Source organism: Wyeomyia smithii, chromosome 2 (genome assembly GCF_029784165.1).
Source record: "Wyeomyia smithii strain HCP4-BCI-WySm-NY-G18 chromosome 2, ASM2978416v1, whole genome shotgun sequence".
Lineage (NCBI taxonomy): Eukaryota > Metazoa > Arthropoda > Insecta > Diptera > Culicidae > Wyeomyia > Wyeomyia smithii.
In genome coordinates this window covers 191208745-191231801 of record NC_073695.1, presented here as the reverse complement: position 1 = coordinate 191231801, position 23057 = coordinate 191208745, and the positions used below count along the sequence as shown (strand labels likewise).

At 38.2% G+C, this 23057-nt stretch overlaps 1 protein-coding gene and 1 non-coding gene across 6 annotated transcripts in view; both read right to left on the bottom strand.

Moving 5' to 3' along the window:
• LOC129720715 (ankyrin repeat and BTB/POZ domain-containing protein 2) overlaps window positions 1-23057 on the bottom strand; it is a 251037-nt gene that overhangs the window by 92953 nt on the left and 135027 nt on the right. The window lies entirely within an intron of this gene.
• LOC129726252 (U1 spliceosomal RNA) lies at window positions 17118-17281 on the bottom strand. The gene has a single exon (XR_008728301.1). It is a non-coding gene; the product is annotated as a U1 spliceosomal RNA (small nuclear RNA).

Below are 23057 nucleotides of genomic sequence, written 5' to 3'. Positions count from 1 at the left end.
GCAATCTCAAAAGCCACACAAAATGTGACCAGGCCATGTGGGATCTTCAATACGATTTGAAATATGTTATTTCTTCCAATTACATAATTTGAATAAGGTTTATTGAATGAATTCGTTGCCAAAAGTTGTTTTTATTATACTGTTCCATAATATGATGCGAAATGTCTCATAATTAGAACCGCTCTCAAAAGTGATCCATAATTGTGTATTTGGTGAGTTATGAAATAAACATACTTTCAGAGAAATATTCACAAAACATGGAAAGAAATACTCAATGAAGTGAAAGATTACATATCTCTGTGACTGAAAACATTTATAGATTACTTATAAACAATAAAATTGGTCAGAAATTATTTTTTGAATTCATACATCTTCTTAAGTGATCCATAATCGTGGGGGGACTATACATATGAACTAGAGATGGTCAGATATGGGAAATTTGTTACCCGTACCCGACTCGTACCCAACTCATCGGGATTTTGAATGTTAATTTCCAACAATTACTTTTAAACCCGTTTTTCTCGAAACTATGAGTTTTGAATGAAAATGACGATATGCTAATTATGTGACGCACGCGCACCAATCGCAGACGCTGTACTCTCCTACTTCGACGCTAAAAGTTTTAGTAAAAAGCACCCCGTGTTTTGATAAAAAAAACTCACGAGTAATGTAGTACTGAGATATGGAAAACCCATTTTTCACGACTGGCATTGACAATATGTAGTAGTTCTTGAAAAGACGGTTTTTTTTAGTATCACAAAGCTGGAAAAATGCCTGTATGACGGTGCTTCTCACCTAGACGGCAGAATAAAAATCTAGTGCTATGGAAAGTGATCTACAATGACCAGTGCGAGATATTCAAAATCGCCGGTCGATACAGTTACCCAGTAAATCATCTATTTGATTCTGCATAGAATAGTGGGCGTGTCGTTATGCACTATACCGAGCAAAACAACAATTCGTTTGTGTTTCATTCCAGTTCGATTTAGATTGACACTGAGAGTTTTGTGTGATATTGTTTTTTGTGTTTAACAAGGCCTCCACATTTTTCCATTATACAATAGATAGCATCTCATGACCCGCATCTTGGTGAACGTATAGCTATTTTTCTAATCGATTGCTGTAAGGATAAAGATAGTTTGTTGAAAACTGACTGAGTTTTGAGCATTCGAAAGTGGACAATTTCATGAAGCTTTCGATATTTTTTTGGTTGTTCAATTTACACGCCTTTGTTGCCGTAACACGTAATTTTATGTCAAAAAATACCAGATAAAATGTTCCATTTTTGGCAATGTTTCTCGGCAGATAATTGAGAAGCGTGAGAATTAGGGAGCGTGTTGCCAAAAACGTAATATACCTGTATTAAATTTTTGGCCCAAATGTAAAACTCTTGACCTACACTTAATTCTTAAAAAGAAACACATACATGCAGAAAATGCTCAGCTCGTCGAGCTGAGTCGAGTGATATATGCCATTCGGCCCTTTGGAGCACTTTTATACTTTCGGTTTTGCAAGTGATTGCTATACCTTTCTAGGAGAAAGGCAAAAAAAGTGTGTTAATAATGAAAGGTAAACAAAACTGTTAGAATGAAACCATATATTACAACTCATAATCAAAACTAGTTGATTGCGAAGCCATTCCCTGCGAGTTATGCAATATTGCATCTCCTGACATTAAAACTTCGACTAAAGTTTAGCAATTATATGTAAACATTTGAATGCTGACACTATTCAAGGCACAACAGATTGATCATGTATATGCAATACAGTTTGTGCAAATTGTGCATGCGATTGATGAGTAATAAAAGTTTGAAAATCATTTTTGGAGGTAAAAATTGATTTCTCTTCGCGGGTAAAGAGTTAATGTGTATTAATGTAGTTTGTTGCTATATCGTTTAAGTTGTTTCAACAATTTTAAGACGTTTGTTTCTATCATATTTAATTTTTGTGCTTTATAATTTATGTATTTGCCAAAGCAAGAGTAAAATATGTTGATCGAAGCTCCATTTTGGAAGTTTAAGGTGTGTTACGGTCACACTGCTTTTCAAAATGCACAATCAATCCTTCTTTTTGGCGGTGTAAAAAGAATCACGGAGTCGCATGTGAAAGTAAAAGTGAACAATAAACCACCGCTACTGAAGATAAGTATAGTGGCAGAAAGCAGCTTGAAAACGATCTTTTTCTTACTTCCAAATTGTACTTCATACATTGACAAGAACAAACATTTACCACATGACGTTTCTCATGTGGTAAAAACAAGGTTCATGTAGAGCTTCAAACGCTTCCATTTAAAGGTTGCATGAAAGCTTGTATGCATGGCTGATTGGACAAACAGTGCAGCTCTCTCCAATGTAGATGGTACAAATGCAATGCAAAAAAAACGATTTTTTGCTTACTCGACGTAGAGTTACATAGGGGTACGAATTCAAAAACCGTAAAAATCGAGAGGGTCACGAAAATTGTCAACTTTCAAAACTAGAAACTCAGATTTCTCTAATTCTAACAGCAATCGATTGGAAAAGTAGCTATGAATTCACCAAAATGCGAAAAGTTGTACTTTTTTTATGCTAACTATTGTACTATTGGCTTTGTTGAACGCATGATTCGACCAAAAAGAGCTGAAACAAGGCCTTCTTTCTCAGCACATCCGACGCTAAAGTATACACACGATTTGACTTTATAACCAATTTATTGTTTTTGTTGTTTTGTTCGCTCTAGTCCACAAAAAACAAGCCTACCTGAAGCTTAACTCTCAGTAATCATGTATGAAAGCATGCTAATGCTGAAATTCGGCCCTCATTGAAATTGAAAAACAAAACAAAACATTTCTGTAAAACTCGATAGGAAGGGCCAAATCGTGTTATCATGCAAATGTTGCTATTGTCTTGCTTCCCTCCTCGGAAAACTTCCAAATTTAATAAGAATATGAATAAGCATCATTAACTAAATGAATACTTTCAACTTCTGTAATTTTTTAAGGTCTTTCTATTCAACAGAAATTTTACAGGTATTGATTGTGGTATAAATTTTCGAAAGAAAAAGTACAAATGAACTTGTTTTTACTTTTACAGTACAGATGAAAATGTGGCACACTGATTTTAGTGCAGCAAGACTGAACAGGCGATTCATTCGATCGTAGCGCAGCTTTCCATAGCAGATGGACCTACCGGCGAACCGCAGCACTGCACAGCATTGCTGAACATGTCCAAAAGTGATAGTAATTTTGTCCGAATTTGTGGCGTTGCGTTTTCTTTCAGTCATTTGGTCATCTTCCGTCATGATTATTATGTTTTGTATGCTTGCTTGCAGTGCTAGAATAATCCCGTGTCATCGGTAAATGGCAATCCAAAATCAACGCTTCTTTTCAAGGTTACCAATCAATGCTTTTCTTCAAGAAAAGCTAACCAATTAATAAGAAAAGAGAAATGAAAGAACATTATTTCGGAAATTCACCGCTTCACACCATCAAACTGATTTACCCCTTACTTAGTCATTCTGAGTCTTTGGAAGGTTGATAGCTAACCTTTGGAAAGTTGGTAGTTAACACCTTCTAGATCTTAAAACTACCTAAAGTTGCAGAAATAAAAGCCTGCTGCAACTGTTCTCCTTTTAAAATAGTACTATTAGACAGTGGGATCTGGAAATAGGTTCCTTCACACACCCACAATGATTCATATATCGAACAGTCAAAAATAAATTCTTTTTAATGATGTTTTATTGCTCAAAGGAAATTTCTGGATAATAAATCATAAAATCTATTATTTTATCACATTGCAGCTCTCTTATTTATATGCTTTATTCAGGAGTAATTCGAATAACTTTCATTTCAATATCTATAGCACCATTTCAAGCATAATTGTCCCATCTTCTACACAATCCTTATGCACGCTGGGACAAGTATGCTTGGAAAGGCAATATAATTCTAGCTGTCATTAAAAAATATCACACAAAATTTAAAAAATGAATCGTATCAGAATACACACATTAGAACAAGTATGTTAACTATTCAGTTAATTTCTATTCCAAGAGAAAACTAAATTCTAACTTACAAAACTATTATTTTTGCGAATTGCGAAATTATAACGAAAATATGGTAAAATGGTACTGATACTGCATTAATTTTCCCGTAGCAGTGTTTAGACACCTAAGATTAAAATGACTCTTCCAGGCTTAACGTTGTTTGTTTTTTCTTTTATACAATCTGAAAATCGAGAAATTGAAAAAGTTGGTTTCACCGTTGATGTTTCAAAGAATAAAGTTAGCTCAAGTGTTCAGAACGATATTGTGAATTATTTACTTCTCTTTGAAAAAATCAAATGAATCCAAAATATAGAATATATTATAATTCTATGTATATAATGAAAAACAATTATTCCATGAATAGTTGAAAATTTAGTTTTCCGTTACGTTTGTAGGATATCAAAAGCATGATTCTTTTTTACGTCATTTCGTAGCTGTTCTAAAAGATTTTGACAAGTAACAATTAATGCAAAACGACTCGCATATCAAAAGCAAAATAAACCATATCATGCGACAGTTTGACAGGTTCAGTTGCCAAATGAAATATCAGACATGTAAAATTTATTATTTTAACTAAAACATCGTTTGAAAAGCACCTGTATAAATTGTTCATGTGCAATCGATGTGGAAGTTAAAAATTAAAGGATAATTACAGCTATCTTTGATACCGGGGTTCAAAATGTCAACCAATTAGCTCTCGAACGATGATTATTTCGAAATTCTATTCTCGATCAGAACAGCGTTATTTCGGAGCTGAGCCTTTTCTCGATTACTTGACCGCGGAAGTCGTTGTCTTGGACAACTGAACCATTCTACCGTGAAGTCACGCGTGGAAACAATATTCAGCTTCCATACTAGCAGCACGGCCCAACCGCAATTATTTGATGAGGACCAGTTCGCGAGCCACCCATCCATCAACACGACTCCGGTCATCGCGAAACGCGAATCGTCTTCCATGTGCTGCGAGTCCGGCTGCCGTCGTCTGTACTGCTACCGCGTCGCCGATCGCCCCCGTATCCGGCAGTAAACGGGCCCTACGGACATTAGATTTCGTTACGATGGGTGCAGCCAGGCACGCATTTTCAAATTCTTTCCCCGGTCCGAGAACCTGTTGCAAAACACCGTTCATTCCCATTTGGTATGGACGTAGCGAAGACGTTTGGCTGGTCAAGTTTGACGATCGGTTCGAAGTTTTTGGCAAACTTGCTCGCTCACTGATCGTGTCGTCGAGATGCCTGGAGAGCACATTGCGGGATGTCTAATTTATTCCGTTCGCCTCGGTGTGGATGTTTTTGTTTTGGACGCTCTTCTTGTCTTTCTCCATTGGCATCCTGTTGCAGAAATACGCAAGGCGTTGATATACCACCACTTGTTAGGCACAAAGAGGCGAAGAAAGGGAGAGCAAAGGTTCAATTATGGAATGAAAATGTCAAAACCAAGCCCGTCCGAGATCGTGTTCCAGGTTCAGAGTCTCGTGGCACGTCATCGGCAGAGTAAGCTTGCGAGCTAACTTGCAGCGGGCCAATTTGAAATCGACACAATTTCCATCAATTTCGTATAAAGGCGACGATTCGTGCATAAATTTGATAAGACTGTGTAGAATTTTCTCTTGGCTCAGTTTGTCCCCTCTGGGGACTGATGTAGCGCGAGGGTAATGACTTCTAAATAACCATCCAGCCTCAGTCAGCGTATCACAATAATAACCTGAAATTAAGGGCATCTTTGGTGATGAGGCATTGAACTCGGTGATCTGGGAGTGAGAAGCTGCAACGTTTACAACAGATTTCTTATTTTTTTGCTATACAAATAAGGGTAACAGCTGCTCATTAATATTTGAATTAAGATACAGCATATTGCACTGAGCCGAAATTCATCCGCAAACATTAATCAAACATTAACAGCGTATGGCATATCGGGCTCATCATTAGCGCAATGGATATAAGCTTACACCATATGGTGATGCAAGTAAAAGAAACATTTTCCGCTCCACTATGTACGATAAGTTTCCGTTAGTAATTAAGAGTATATTAAACCGGACATATGTCTAAATTTCAAATGAAGTCGGTCTGACTATCAGGTTTAACTGGAAATCGGGAATCTTCTTAGTTTTACTTTAATAATGATTATATGATCGCTATTGTAAAATTAATTGCTGCTATCGTACGAAACTGAACTTTTGAAACAAGCATTACCTAATCTCGATTACGATCTCAAATTGACAAATAAAAACGAATGCATACTCCGAAGCCTCCCGTGTGTTACGAGTTTCCCACCTTTACTCGATTCAAACAAATTTATGTAACGAACAAACATAATTGGACGTCACTCTCAAAGCTTTGAGTATCAATTATCAAATCGAGCAAAAGCCAGAAAAAGCCGCTTGGCATGTTCGACACTTCACACATTAATTATTTTCTGTGAGCACCTACGATATGGCAAGCATAGTCTATCGAAATCCTCCTTGGAGAGCCGGGGGAGCAACCGAAGTGCTTGTTTCGGTTTCATAATAGACGATAATTAACGATAATTGTCTTTTGGACGTTATGTTATGACGGAGGTGATCTGAAACTTTAGTTTTTGATGTTTAGATGTGTTCCATTAGTTCGGTTATGTGTAAGCACCCATTATAACTGTCAAGATTCCACACACCCATACATTATGATCGGTTAAATGCAGTTGAAAAATGTTGGGTTTAGTTTTTGTTGTTTTTAAGGAAGGATACTTCATAAACTTTCATTGAATGTTGTGACATATTATTATAGATTTCAAAATACTTCCGACAGTTGATTCGAGAACCTTGGCGTTTTAAACGTGCTAAAAATGTAAAAAAGTTAGTTTTTTTATATTTATCTTTGGATTTTTCGACACTTTAGGATTATTCAGGTTATTCATACAAACAGTTGTTCCGAACAAACCATTCATCCTGATGAAGGCGCATAGGATTCAGGTTCCAATTTTTTAACTACAGTGAAGCACACTTAGTTATCACATCAAGGAACTATTGACAGTACAGTACAGTCCCATCTTTTCAAAATAATACGAAAAAATGAGTAGCGTGCTCATAAGCAACTAATTTCTTACCGTTGGTGAATTCACTAAGTGCAACAAAAAAGCTGGTTTTACCTGAAAGTAAAAAAGAAAACATATTTTAGCACAGGGTTACCGGATGCTTCTTTCGGAAATGTGAATAAAACGTTGGCAATAATCAAGGTGAAAACATATAGTGAGGAAACATTGAAAAGGAAACACCTGGCAGAATGCACATCTTTCCAATGAAACTAACGAACGTTTAGGGAGAAAAGCAACCGTAAAAAAATGGGTAAAATTATGCTCCACCAAATCAATGGCCTGTAAAATTGGTGCGAATGAAAAACAGTCCAGTTAATGTTATGATACAGCTCGTTAGCGACGTTGTAGTCACAGTTAAAGCACACACACGCACTTCTTGCGGACGCAGGTAGCTTGTGGGAAGCGGGGCCAGGCCGCTCGAATTTACGAGCATCATCTGCAGCAATCGTCATCGACGAGCGCGCTGTTAGCGGAAGCGTGGAGAAGCGAGACAACTCGATTTATCCACACATTGTACCTTTATTACTACTCAACAGCCACGCGCAAAGTGGAAGAAACTCCGTACTTCCGCTCAATTCAGGTTTAGCTGGGCCTTCCCATTTAGGCTCGTCCGATCTGAGGCAGGGTGGGCGGTTCGGTGTCATCGATCGATTTTACTTTTTTTTGGAAACTCTCAATTTTATACGAACATCGACTTTCACATCCAGCGGGGAGCATAGACTAGTAACCGAGTTGGTCGTTCATGCTTCAGTGACAAATGAGCTAAAATTGGTAGCACTGATTATTTAATGACGCTCAAGCAGCAAAAGTTATGGGCTCTAGCCTGTCTTGAAACGATTTGGTAATTTATTTTTGAATTACGGCTTCATTACGATACCTTTCTTGGGTGCAGTGGTCTTCAAACATGTCGCACTCCCAAGGACATCATTCGATAGCATGTCAGTTGATATAAGTATTAGCGTTGAGTGAACCATTACTGTCGACACTCCAATATCCTACTAAGTACTAGTAGCGACTTGAAAGCTGTGTAAATGCGCTTAATAAATCTCCATTTAATCGGATCCGGTTTGAAGTCATTTGGTAATAGGATTTTATGATCCATCGAACGAAATATGCCGCCAATGCATATGCTGACTACAATCTTTGTAACTAAGAGGTTTTAGAGTCCGCGTCGAGGAGTGATTGGTCTTAGGCTTTTAAAAGTTTGTAGAATCAGGCTACAACCACTTTTATGATTATCGAGTAAGTACAGCATGAGGCTCAATCAATTAAAGTTAAAAAAAATCAACACAGGAAATGCAAAAGTTTGTCATTTCTGTTTAGCGTGTAACTGACTTTCTGCTGTCATTCGCTCAGCCCGTACAGGACTCGAACTATATTGTTTTAGCCACTATAAGTATTTTGTGAAACGAAACTCAACATTCGAGCGTGATGAATTACATCGCTGAAAGTTGTTATAGGTTTATAGAAAATGCATTAAAATGCAACGAATTTTCTCGAGAAAAAAATATTTGTAGATTGTAAACTAAATGTGGTTTGATCTGGATAATCTGTAAATTTAACCAGGACGTTAACAAAGAAAAATTGAGTATTTTCATAATATTTTTTTAAATCACACTGTAATTTTCGGGGCGTTTAGAATATGAGAATAAAGTGTTTTAAATGGAAACAAAAGCATCAGAAAACCAAAGAAATGATGAACGATGGAAACGCTTACAAGCTATAAGTCAAAAAAATAAAATAAAATAAACACAAATTAAAATAAATTTACAAGAACAAGCAACATCATCGAAGTAGACGTGTGCGTTGCGAATAGACGTCATTTTTCGAGTCCGCGTTTTTTTCAGAGGAATTTAACTCGGATAAAATATTACATAACTGGCATCGTTTGCCCGATTCATCCTGCATTGTTTGTCCTGAATCCTGATTTGTGTTATAACCCGCGCTCAGGGCCTTTGATTTCCTGTGCTGCTGTTCATCACTACTTGCTGCTGTTTGGTTGTGTTGCTGCGTGTGGCTGTGATCTGGTGATTGTGCGGAAAACGCTAAGAAAGAGGTACGTGCTTCTTGTCGGACCTATTGCGCTTACCTAAGCGCAATGGATGTAGATCCCTTACCCCCCGACCCTCCGTCCCCAAACCTCATCGACCCTGTCCCTCCTGATCAATCCTCTTCTGACCCTGTTCCAGTCACCCCACGCCCCAGGCTTTATGCAGACGGAGCGGCGGGCAGCCGGTTTTTTGTGTACTTTAGGCCAAAAGCAGGGCCGAAGTCGAAATCGTTGAATATTTTGCAGATTTCAAAAGACCTGACGTCACGTTTCAAGGCCGTGACTGAAATTTCAAAGGTCAGACCAATCAAGCTCCGTGTTGTGGTCAATGACCGGAAACAGGCCAACGATATAGCCTGCTCCGTGCTCTTTACTCGAGAGTACCGCGTATATGTACCCGCTCGCGACGTGGAGATCGACGGCATCGTGACCGATTCGGGTCTGTCGGTTGAGTGTATACTGAAAAGCGGAATCGGTTGCTTCAGGAACACCGCATGCCCCGATGTAAAGATCATTGATTGTAAGCAATTGCGGTCAGTGTCGCTCGTCGACGGCAAAAAAGTGTACACTCCGTCAGACTCGTTTCGGGTTACGTTCGCCGGGTCTGCACTGCCCAGTCACGTGACGATCCACCGAGTACGTCTACCTGTGCGCCTGTATGTTCCCCGCGTAATGAATTGCACTAATTGCAAGCAGTTAGGTCACACTGCGGCCTACTGCTGCAATAAGACAAGGTGCGGCAAGTGTGGAGAGACCCATGCTGAGGCTACCTGCAGTGTAAATGCTGAAAAATGTATACACTGCGGGGAAAATCAGCATGAGCTCTCCACATGCGCGGTGTACATGCAGCGCAGGGATAAAATCAAGCGGTCACTCAAGGAGCGTTCGAAGCGTTCTTACGCAGACATGCTTGAAAAGACCGCGACCACCTCTCCCTTTACTTCAAACCCCTTTGATCCACTGTCCTCTGATGAAACCGATTCGGATGATTCACTAGGGGAAACATCCTATGTGAAACCTGGGGAGTCTAGAAAGAGGAAAAATCTTTCCTCTCCTAAGCTTCCCAGAAAAGGTCCTAGGATTTCTCAAAGTGAAATGAAAAATACAATCACTACAAAAAGTGCTGAGGAAAAACCGAAGCAAATTCCTCCTGGGCTCGGAAATTTAAAGTCTCAGAAGGAGTTCCCAGCACTTCCAGGAACATCTAAAACCCCAGTTGTTCCTTTTGCACATCCAGTAGATAAATCAAATGCTGGATTGGTGAAATTTTCAGATATTGTGGACTGGGTTTTTGAAAACTTCAATATACCTGATCCAATTAAAAATTTTCTTAAAGCGTTCCTCCCAACAGTTAGATCATTTCTGAAGCAGTTGACTGCCCAATGGCCCCTCCTTGCAGCGATCGTATCCTTCGATGCCTAATTCATCTGCTAATTTGAAGGATTCTATCTCTGTTTTACAGTGGAATAGTAGAAGTATTTTACCAAAAATCGATTCATTCAAAGTTTTGATAAATAAAAACAAATGCGATGCATTTTCCCTTTGTGAAACTTGGCTTACTTCGAATACCGATCTTAACTTCCATGATTTTAATATATTCCGCCTTGATCGAGATACCCCATATGGAGGAGTACTTTTAGGGATTAAAAAGTGCTATTCTTTCTATCGTATTAACCTCCCCTCGATTCCAGGCATCGAAGTTGTCGCATGTCAAATGACAATACAAGGTAAAGAGCTTTGTATTGCCTCAATATTCATTCCTCCCAGAGCACAGGTTGGGCAACGGCTGCTCTTTGATTTAATAGAACTTCTTCCCTCGCCACGTTTGATTTTGGGAGACTTCAACTCTCATGGTGTGGCTTGGGGTTCCCCTTACAATGATAACTGCTCCTCTTTAATCTATAACCTTTGCGATGACTTCGACATGACTATTTTGAACAACGGTGAAATGACACGTATCCCGAAACCTCCAGCGCCCAAGCGCTTTGGATCTATCCTTATGTTCGACGTCGCTACGGTTGGATTGCACATGGAAGGTAATTCTCGATCCTCACGGTAGCGACCATTTGCCTATTCTTATTTCAGTTACAAACGGGACAACTCGCATGCGACCAATTGACATTCCGTATGACCTCACACGGAATGTCGATTGGAAGTTATACGAGGAAATGATTTCAAAAGCGGTCGAGTCGATTCAACATCATCCACCACTTGAAGAATACAACCTCCTCGCGGGCTTGATTCTCGCCGCCGCGATGCAAGCCCAAACGAAAAAATATCCCGGCGTGACGATCAAAGAACCGCCTCCCACTCCGTGGTGGGACAAAAAGTGCTCCGATGTCTACACGCAAAGATCCGACGCGTATCCGACCTTCCGGGATACAGACAGTGCCGACGACTTTAAAAGTTATTCGGAGCTTGATACCAAGTTTAAAAGCTTGGCTAAAGCAAAGAAACGCGGATATTGGCGTCGGTTCGTAAACGAGATGTCGAGGGAGACATCAATGAGCACTCTTTGGAACACAGCCCGAAAAATGCGGAATCGCGTAACGGTCAACGAAAGCGAGGAGTCTTCAAGTCGGTGGATATTTGATTTTGCCAGGAAAGTATGTCCGGACTCTGTTCCTGAGCAAAACATTGTTCGCGATGCGTCTCCGGGCCACGACGCGATAGAATCACCTTTTACGATGGCAGAATTTTCAGTTGCCCTCCTATCCTGTAACAATAAGGCACCTGGGTTGGATAGAATCAAATTCAACTTGTTGAAGAATCTACCCGGCAATGCCAAGAGGCACTTGTTGAACTTGTTCAATAAGTTCCTGGAGCAAAACATTGTACCGCAGGATTGGAGGCAAGTGAAGGTGATAGCCATCCAAAAACCAGGGAAACCAGCTTCTGATCACAACTCTTATAGGCCGATTGCAATGCTATCCTGTATCCGGAAATTGATGGAAAAAATGATACTCCGTCGTTTAGACTATTGGGTCGAATCAAATGGCCTACTATCGGATACTCAATTTGGCTTCCGCCGTGCCAAAGGGACGAATGATTGTCTTGCGCTGCTTCCAACAGATATTCAGCTGGCGTATGCTCGCAAAGAACAAATGGCGTCTGCGTTCTTGGACATTAAGGGGACTTTTGTTTCCGTTTCTATTGACATTCTTTCGAGCAAACTTCACCGACAAGGATTTCCTCCAATTTTAAACAATTTTTCGCACAATTTGTTGTCCGAAAAGCACATGCATTTTACGCATAGCGATTTGGCAACTTTTCACATTAGCTACATGGGTCTTCCCCGGGGCTCGTGTTTATGCCCCCTTCTTCACAATTTTTATGTAAATGACATCGACGAATGTCTGGCAAATTCATGCACGATCAGACAACTTGCAGACGACAGCGTGGTCTCTGTTACAGGAGCCAAAGCTGCCGATTTGCAAGGACCATTGCAAGATACCTTGGACAATTTGTCTGCTTGGGCTTTACAGCTAGGTATCGAATTCTCTCCGGAGAAGACTGAGATTATAGTTTTTTCAAGGAAGCATGAACCTGCACAGCTCCAGCCACAATTAATGGGTAAAACTATTTCTCAGGTTTTGGTACACAAGTATCTTGGTCTGATGAAAAAATGCCAACAAAGAGTTAATTTTCTTCGTACAATAACCGGATCATGGTGGGGAGCACATCCGGGAGACCTTATAAGGCTTTATCAAACAAAGATATTGTCTGTAATTGAGTACGGGTGTTTCTGCTTCCGCTCCGCAGCAAACACACATTTGATCAAACTGGAGCGAATACAATATGGTTGTTTGCGTATCGCCTTAGGTTGCATGCAGTCGACCCAAACGATGAGTTTGGAGGTCTTAGCTGGAGTTCTACCATTGAAAAACCGCTTCTGGAGCCTGTCTTCTCGTATTCTTATCAAATGTGAGGTCTTGAACCGTCCCGTGATTGAAAATTTTGAAAGGTTAACGAACTTAATTCTCAAACCCGTTTTAAGACATTGTATTTCAATCACATGTCCCAAAATATTAACCCTTCTTCGAATATTCCAAATCGTGTCGACTTATCAAATACTTCTGATTCTACTGTGTTTTTCGATACATCCATGATAGAAGAAACTCGTGGAATCCCGGATCATTTACGCGTGCAGCAGATCCCCAAATTTTTTTCCAATAAATATCGAAACATCAACTGCGACAATATGTTCTACACTGATGGATCACTTCTCGATGGGTCCACCGGCTTCGGTATCTTCAATAACAATTTAACCGTCTCCCATAAGCTCGTTAATCCTGCTTCTGTTTACGTCGCAGAATTGGCTGCAATTCAGTACACCCTAGGGATTATTGAAAAAATGCCCACGGACCATTATTTCATCTTTACGGACAGTCTCAGTTCCATTGAGGCTCTCCGATCGATGAAAGATGTTAAGCACCCTCCGTATTTCCTGGGGAAAATACGGGAGCATCTGAGTGCTTTATCCAAAAAATCTACTCAGATTACCTTAGCGTGGGTCCCTTCTCACTGCTCGATACCGGGCAATGAGAAAGCGGACTCTTTGGCTAAGGTGGGCGCAGCAAACGGTGAAATTTATGAAAGACCAATTGCCTTCAATGAATTTTTCGCAATTGTACGTCAGAATACGATCATCAGTTGGCAAAATTCTTGGACCAAGGGGGAACTGGGAAGGTGGTTACATTCCATTATCCCCAAGGTATCGACGAATCCGTGGTTCATTTGCATGATGTCTCGGCTCATGTCCAATCACTATGGATTTGACGCGCATCTCCATCGTATTGGGCTCGGGGAAGGTGGTATCTGTGCCTGTGGTGAAGGTTATCACGACATAGAGCATGTGGTTTGGTCTTGCCATGAACACCGTGGCGCCAGGTCTAAATTATTAGCTTCCCTGCAGGCCGAGGGTAGACAGCCGGCTGTTCCTGTTCGTGATGTCTTGGCGAGCCTTGACCTTCCCTACATGTCCTCCATATACATTTTCCTGAAATCCATCCATGCACCAGTCTAGCCCCACTCCTTTCGGTCTACATCCAACTTAACCGCAAGTACACGTTTGGACCCCCGATCGAGAACCAGCAACTAGACCCCGCACGATACCAGCAACTAGAGGCCCGAGAAAGTCCATTTTCCAGTTCGTGTCTTGGTTTAGCAGAACATAACAAATAAGCTGCTCATTGTTTTCGGCTGTTTGAAGAACATCATGACGCCCCAACAACAAATCACTAGTTTTAAAACGCGTTCAATTTTAGTTTTAATCTTAGATTTAATTTCAACTCGTAGTCGGCAGCGTGGATAAAAAATTTGTCTTTAGTTTTTAAGATACTTTATGAAGTATAATTCTAGATATAATTGGCTCCGTAAAACATTACCTTGTATTGTGCCGTGTCAAATAAACGTTGATTGAAAAAAAAAAAAAATTTAGTTAACACTATTGAACCCGTTTTTGAACTTGAATTGTTGGTAAATTTATTGTTAATATGATTTCGTTCGAATGTTTTCAATGCATTTATAAATGTTACGTGTTTCCTATATTTTTTTCCGTTTGCCTTTTATAGTGTATTTTGAAATACCTAAAAAACGATAAATAGATGTATTCAAGATTTATATACATAAGTGTCAACGTAGGAACTCAAACTAGTTAACGCTGCTGTTCGAAATACATCAAAAACAGCGAAAATACCATGAACCATTATCTTATAACTAAAATATTTCTAAACCATACATTATTGACAATTTGAGACTCTTAGATTCTATGGAAAGTTAAAACTCAATCATTTAATACAATTCTTTAACAATTAAACTAGATTCTGTACAGATTTTCATACTAAAAATCCGAAAAATTTGTTTGACAATTCACACACAGAAATGGGGCATCCTTGTCAGAGAATCACTTCAAGGGATCCTGCTCATCTATCTGAACCACTAAACCAATAATATTTTTTCTCAATGTAGCTCGGAACAAGTTCGAGAGAAATGTCGAATCGTGACCGAACCATCCAAAAACTGTTTATTGATATGACTTATAATATCAATAAGTTTTGATAATTTAGGTTAAGCTTAATGCCTATGACGATAATCGGTCTACATGATTCTTTAGCGATTTGTAAGCTCTCTTCTACGAGAGCACTCAGCTGGAGAGGGATGTCACTTTATATCGATTTGAAGGTAAAAGTTGAACATCTTCTATGCATAGATAATATAAGTTTTTACCAAAATTGAGAAATTTTCTTTGAACATCAAAATACAAATAAAAATGATGCATTCCTATCTGGAGATTAATTCACTATAAAAATGTGCTCTTTTCCTCTCCGATTTCGGTTTGCTTTCCTTCTGCGCTCTCATTTGGCGCACATCACCGCGTCTTGTTCCCACTACGAGCAAACGTCAAACCAGGGCAGCCGTGGCACATAGTTTGTTTGGCAAATGTAACTTGCGTAGTAACCCATAGAAATGAATGAAGGGTTCACGATTACGGGGATATCAGGTACCCCAGGTACCGGATTAAAACTTCGAATATTTCAGAACAAAAATCGAATTATTATAGCTAGTGTAACAAAAATTATCATAATTATATACCAATTCGTTCCTTAAATGTCCTTAACTTGGTGTTGTAGGATCACTTCCAGGAAATTTCCAGTATTTAGATGGGTTGCTCTATCTCTAAGCGGTTAGCATTAAAGTGTTCGGAATTTAAACCAATGCCGAGTTCTAAATTCCCTTTACTTTCATGTACAAAACATGTTTGAATCTATATAAATATCACTTAATAGCTCGAAGTTAATTTTTCATTCATTTTTAGTGCGAGAAGTTACATTATAGCTTAAGTGTACGAATAATGAAGCAAACCCTACATACTACGCTCTTTTCATTCGAGTTGATTTCATGTAGGATTGGTCGATCTTGAATCGATCTACGAAAGATCGATCATTTCGACCCCGACTCTCGATTTTTTGATCGATTTTTCAGCCCTGAAAAAATCGAAAAGTTCGCTTTTTTTCGATCCGGTTTTTTCGATCTTATGAAAATTTTATTTATTTTTCAGCGTGCAGAACTTTTTCAAGATGCGAATTTGAGTAATTGTCAGGTATCGTGTACCGTTTCTGGTCATGTGCGGTTGTTCCAAGGGGATGACATCATGCTATCCCTTTCTAATGTGAAAGTGAAGAGTTCTTCCGGCAACCATTTCAAGTTAAATGGAATTTTTGCTGGACTTTTCTCGTATCTGTCAGGCGAACCGCAGACCGTTGAGATGTTGGGTACGCAGCAAATATATGAGATTTGACAGCGATATCATAGTCCTGGTTCGTTCAAGCTCAAGCTACCGTGTACCGTTTCTGGTCAGGTCAAGTATCGTGTATCGTTTCCGGCTAATGTTATCTTATCGGCTTTTGAATGGTTGCGTGCGGTTATAACATCATCATGCCTTCATATAGTCCATTCCATTCCTGCCCATAATACAACAGTCGAACCAAGCTCCAAAAACATTATTTCGGGTAATCGCGTTTAGGGATTTTTTGTTATAGGGCTTATTACAGAAAACGAGACGAGTGACGAGTCGCCTGACCAATTTTTATATTGCAGATGGTGAGTCGGCTGGATTTTGGACTGTTTGACTCAGCTGTCACCAGCCAAGTTCCACTCATATTCTCTAATATAACATTTTGCTCATCTCGTCAGTGACGAGAGGCGACTATCAAAGTGACTTGGATTCTTCATGAATAACAGATTATTCTTTCTCACGTACACTGGTGTTAATACCAAAGTTAATTTAAGAAAAAATGGTGCTTGGCTCGGTAAATTTCACAGCGACACAAAAAGTGCCTTAAAAATCGATTCAATAGAGATCGATCCTGCGGCTCCGATTTTTCAGATAGATCGATCATAGGGCCTCGAGGCCGAATCGATCTTTAAGATCGATCTTTCCCTGAAGATCGCCCAATCCTAATTTCATGAATAATGGTCAGGATGTGCGCGTACGCACGTCCCGGCTACCAAAAATTGCACATACGAGTTATCCACATGAGGGATAATCGCAGGGGTCAACCCAACCGAAGTGCAATGGAAGAGTCTCGCCCTGGGGGAACCGCCTTGTTGATCACGGTAACCCCTATGCCAGGTAAGTATGCTTTCTGCTGGGTTGACTGTGCGTAGACACTAGCTACCGGCATGTTTCGTTAGTGATATTTAGTTGCAGGGAAAACAATGAAAACAACCTGGCCAAGCTGGGTAGACAAAATGATTTAGACGGGCCAAATTTAGTCAATTTTCAACTTTCCTCCTTTAGGGTGCCCTTCGAAGTTTGTGCAGAAGAATTTTAGGCAACTAAATTGTCTGTCTAAAAAAAATCATTTGGAAAAAATAGATAACCGATATTTTGAAAGTCTCTTTTTGTTTTTAAAATTATATTTTTTCAGTGTGGATCGAAAATGTAAGGTTAGTAATATTTTTTAATGAAAGTTTAGATAATTTTCAAGAAGCTATCCTTTGACACCCATTCTCTATTTCCCATCATTATTTAGATATATTAATACACCAGCAAGATCAAAACTATTTAAAAATAAATTTTCAAAAATAAGTTTGCAAAGTTGCTTGGTTTAATAGACCAAAACACCTGCAAAGTTTTCTTGAGTTTTGCTAGTATGCTGCGAGCCCAAGAAAAATTGTACCCAACAAGAAAAAAAAATTTCAAAAACAACACCTATACTTTATTAATCAATATCTCTATGGTCTCTTGACGGAGTTTCAACCTTTGGATACCAATAAACTTAAATGAATTTTAGTTGATTCACAATATATTCTGAAAGAAGCAAGATGCCAGAAAAAGTTATACGCGTTGCACAAATGTACATTTTGACACACACTCCAGAAATCCGGAACACTTCCAGTGTACGTTGGTCACGCCAACTTCTAAAGTAATCTGAATTTTATTCAAAATTATTGATGCTTTTCATCAAAAAACACCGCCTTTTTATTTGTTTGTCATTTCTTTTGGGACAAATATAAAAAAATATCTCTTGTACTCATTTTGAAGGGTACCGTGGAATGGGTGAGTTGATCAGTGGGGTGAAATTGATCACCTGAAAATTCGTTATAAAAAATACTAATCAAAAGATATGCTCTTACAACACTAGGCAATGTTAACGTGTCCTTAAACGCAACTTTTGCATGATTCACATACCTGTCAAAGGTAACCCTTGCACGCCTGGTGAATTTTTTCATCTTTTCGAAAAATTCTTCTAGCTCAGTCAAAACTCAATCAAATTTGATCAAACAAGTTTCCAAATAACAAAAAAAGTATCGAATTTACTTAAAGTAATCTTAGTTGAGGGTTGATTACGTTAAATTTGGAGAAGTGAGTAAAGTTAGATAAATGCTCAAAAAATGTTATTTTCAACAATGATCATTCCATACCATCAAAGAAATACTGATAAATTCGCAGGAAACAACAAATATTTTAATTTCAGAACTAGTTTTTGAGCTTTTGCAACAAACCGAATTGAAATTGGTCTAACGACGATAAAATAAGAGCAAATTTAGCAACAAGCAGCTCGTGAACCAGAATAAACAAATTTCAACCTGAAATATCGTTATTTTTGTTTTCAAACTAGCTGTAAATGATATTTTTAAGTACAGAAATCATCATTTATCTTTAGCATTTCGAAAAAAAAGGCACATTGCCAAAAGAATGTATGGATTCCAATGGTGATCAATTTCACTCCGATTTACCTCATAGTACCTCATAGAATTTTCGAATTTATTTTATGAAGTAGACGATATAAATTTCACCAATAGCCATAAAGGTTTACTGGAGCACATACCAGTACTTGTTTTAAAATTATACTGTTTCGGAAAAAATGTACATGAAGCTAGTTAATTGGAAATTGTTATAAAAATTGATCAATTTCACCCCGTTCCATGGTATGTAATTTTTTGACTTTAGTAAATTCATTTCGAAAACATGACAAAATTCTAATAATTTAACATAATTTCTATTTAAAAGCACACAGATTCAATTCCAATTTTATGTTTTTGCAACTAGAAATAATTACCGTCAATTTGGTTCAAAAGTTCGAGAATCGATCAACTGGTTCAAAAGTTATAAAATTTTGAAAACAATATATCTGATAAAATCGTTTTTATGGTCACTCAAAAGGTTTCAATTGTTCTCGAAATTGCAGGAATTCATCTGCGTCGAAAATAATCGAACCCATATTTTTGGGTCGTAAACAATTGCAAAATGTTCATCTTCAAACGCTCTATAAATCGTCTGAAGATAGTTTTGATGTGAAAATCTAAATAAAAATGTTAGAAAAAAGAAGTTTTTATTCATACAAGTCGTTTATTTTCAAAGATAGAACAAAATTTCTCTTGCTTAAAATAACGGAGCGACAACATTGTAAGGCAATCTTTTTCTCTATTTACAAAGATGAAATAGTTAGACATGTGATTACTTCAGAAATTTTGATCATTTTTGGATAACATGAAAATCAGCGTTTCATCATATATAACAACTTCGTAGAAGAATGTTTTTTTTTTCTAGAATATTGCTATCGGGCTGTTGATCCAAATTGCCCTTTTAATTCGGTTTCTGGACCATTGTGCATTGTTAAAAAAATTGCATTAAATAATTATTAAAATACTAGCTGGATCCGACAAATGTTGTTTTGCATCAAACGAACGAGATTTATTTAGGTTGTTTCTCGATATCAAAAACAAACAATACCTAAATTTGATCCCTGTTGTTCATAAGTATAAAATAAATGATCATAAACGTTTCTTGGGCAAAACCATGACAGCAAGTTTGACGTAGAACTACATAAAGCTGTTTGTTACATTAAATGCATTGTTGCATTCGAGAGTGATCGCAAATGATAAATTCGAAAGAAACTTCTTATGTTGAATAATTCTGTGAATTATAAACTTTTATCTAACATTAAAAGAAAATAAAATTACTTTGAAATAATATGGGGGCCTTGAAAAATTTTAAAATGACATCTGGGGTCAATTTTTGGCTTCTGCGCATCCTTTTGACTGAAACACCCATATTGAGTGGTATAACTAAACCTCGATTTTACGCACATTTCGTTTTGAAATGTGCGTAAAATCGCAGCAAGATTTTCAATATTTTTAATAACCCAAAAATATTTTCCGCAATCGGAAATTTCCATATAAACATGTAAGGAAACATCCAATTATTACGTTATTATTATTACGAGGGTTGAAAAAGTTTGACAACCCATACAAAAAAAATTTAAAGTCAAAAAAAAGAGTGACATAGCAGTGGGGAGGGGGGTTTTGCCGAGAAAGGTAATTATTTGCGTTACGTAATTAATAGACGTTCTCTTATGAACCGTGTATGGCAGGAGCTCACCCAGAACATCTGGAAAATGCTTGAAAGGAAGGAAATGCTTGGCTCGTGTGAGTATGCTGCGATAAACTGTTCATAGGCAACACTACCGTTTATTTTTGATGGTCGTTATTGTAAAATTAACGATGCATGAATACATAAAAATTTTACACTAGTAGTAGTTACGAAAATTCTCATAACTCGTATCTTTAAGCATCTATAGTTCTGAAGAGAACCGATTCCATAATCCTCAGTATGAAATTCGTGCTACAGAACGCTGATGATCGCACCATCGGTAGCATTGAATATTTTGCTTGACCGCGCATAATAAAGTTTGCTCTCCACTGTGCCCTCCAGTAGCTGTGCCAGCTAAATATTTTGCAGCGTACGATGGTAACTGTTGCTACCGTATGCAAAATAAAGGTAACATGTTCCGCAGTGCCTGGAAGATGACTCGTATGCAGCTCTCGTTTCTCAATGTCGCGTACCTCTAACAGCTGCACTGCATTCGCTATTGTGTAACAAACTAAAGTGATGCTGAATTTTCTACATGCAGTTTTTTGTATCGAGTTCAGCGTAGATTTTGCCATTAGGGCGTGGCCACTCAGCTTAGAGAGAGAGGAACAAACCAAAACACCTTCGATACTACTGAGTGATTTTCATAAGCATCAAAAGAAAGTTGTTGCTTTTCTGATGCGAAAATCACTCTGGTTCTTAGATTAACTAATTTTCGTTACTAATATTTGACTGATAACGGTGTTCGAGTGGGCACACAGAAACAATTAAACCGGAAAATCACTCATTTTAGCAGTGAAAATTCTTGAAATGAGGGTTATATCTTGCTGTGATAAACTATTCATAGGCAACACTACTGTTTATCTTTGGTGCGCCCTGGTCGTTATTGTAAAAATGATTATTGAGAAGTAGATAAACATTTTACACTAGTAGTAGTTGTGAAAATTCTCATAACTCTTATCTTCAAACATTTATAGTTCTGAAAAGAACTGATTTCATAATCATCAGCTCGAAATGTGTGCTACAGAACGCTGATGATCGCACCATCACCGGTAGCATTGAATATTTTTTTGGCCGCGCATAAAATTTATCCTCCGCTGTGCCCTCCAGTAGCTGTGCCAGCGAAATATCCTGCAGCGTACGATGGTAACTGTTGCTACCGTATGCAAAATAAAGGTAACATGTTCCGCAGTGCCTGGAAGATGACTCGTATGCAGCTCTTGCTTCTCAATGTCGCGTACCCCTAACAGCTATACTCCACCGCTATTGTGTGACAAACTAGACTGAAGCTGAATTTTATACACGCAGTATTTTGTATCGAGTTCAGCGCAGATTTTTGCCATTAGGGCGTGGCCACACAGTTTCGAGAAAGACAAACGGAACAAAACACTTTGTTGGGTCAAAATATGTCGGCAGTGGAATTTATTCCGTCCATGTTATTGTTATCCGTGCTCGGGAAGCAAGCCAATAGCGAGGGAAATGTTCAAACAATTGTTACACATTTTATCTATCCACCGACATTAAATGACTAAGATGCATCAAGTCGTTCGCTTGCTACAATCGTTTGAAATCTGACGCAACATTCGCCAGTTTCATTTTCAATTTTACAAAATGTAATCTAGTATAGAAAACAAAGACGTAGTCCTACGTCACGTTCTGAAGAGTGGATTTTTTAAGGTGTTTAATTTTTGTGTTTCTTCTAATCTTTTTTTATTTTCACTCTTTCTCTGAAGACAAAAATACTGTCTCCAACAGCGGTTACCTTTATAAATAAACCTTCGGCATTAATTGGTCGTGATTAAAAAAAAACCATTGGCACAAAATTACATCTTTAGTACATGAAAACATCTGTGCAAGTTTTAAGCCAGATAAAAAATGTCAGTTAAAACACTATATCAAAATTAGGACATTTTTTATGAAATTGCTATCAGCTTTTGAACGATTCAAAAGCAAACAAATTTCTATTAAGGGATATTTATAACGGGTGACCTTGAATTTTTTTGAGGCTCTTTTACTCCATAACAAACACGCTCAGAGAGGAATAAGAATATGTAATGAAAGCTCCTTCTTTCTTTTTTATGCCAGTATTTTTTGTTTTATTTATGCATGCTCAGTTCGGTTCAAAATGGCGTCCAAATAACGAGCATTCCGCACAACAATTTTGGCGAAAAGCTCTTGATAAACCATTTTATAAGCGAAAATCTTCCGGTTTTTATTATGTATGCCTTCTTGCGAACCTCAACTTCCACCATGAAGGTAGTTGAAGACCGGTCAGAGTAGTGGACAAATCATGTCAAATGAAAATATGAAATCATGGTCCAAGCCTAGTGGTTTAGCTATCAATCAAAATATATACTAGAGCGAATGTTTGAACAAACATTATGATTAAATTTCTTCCAAAACACTATGCAGATGAAAAGTATGTGTTTTGGTCAGAGAAAATATCATCACAGTATGTCAAAAAAACACAAATCATAAGAAAACTTCGTCGGGAGGCCGGTAACGGACCTTTCTCAAATGTACAATATTTTTTGTTAG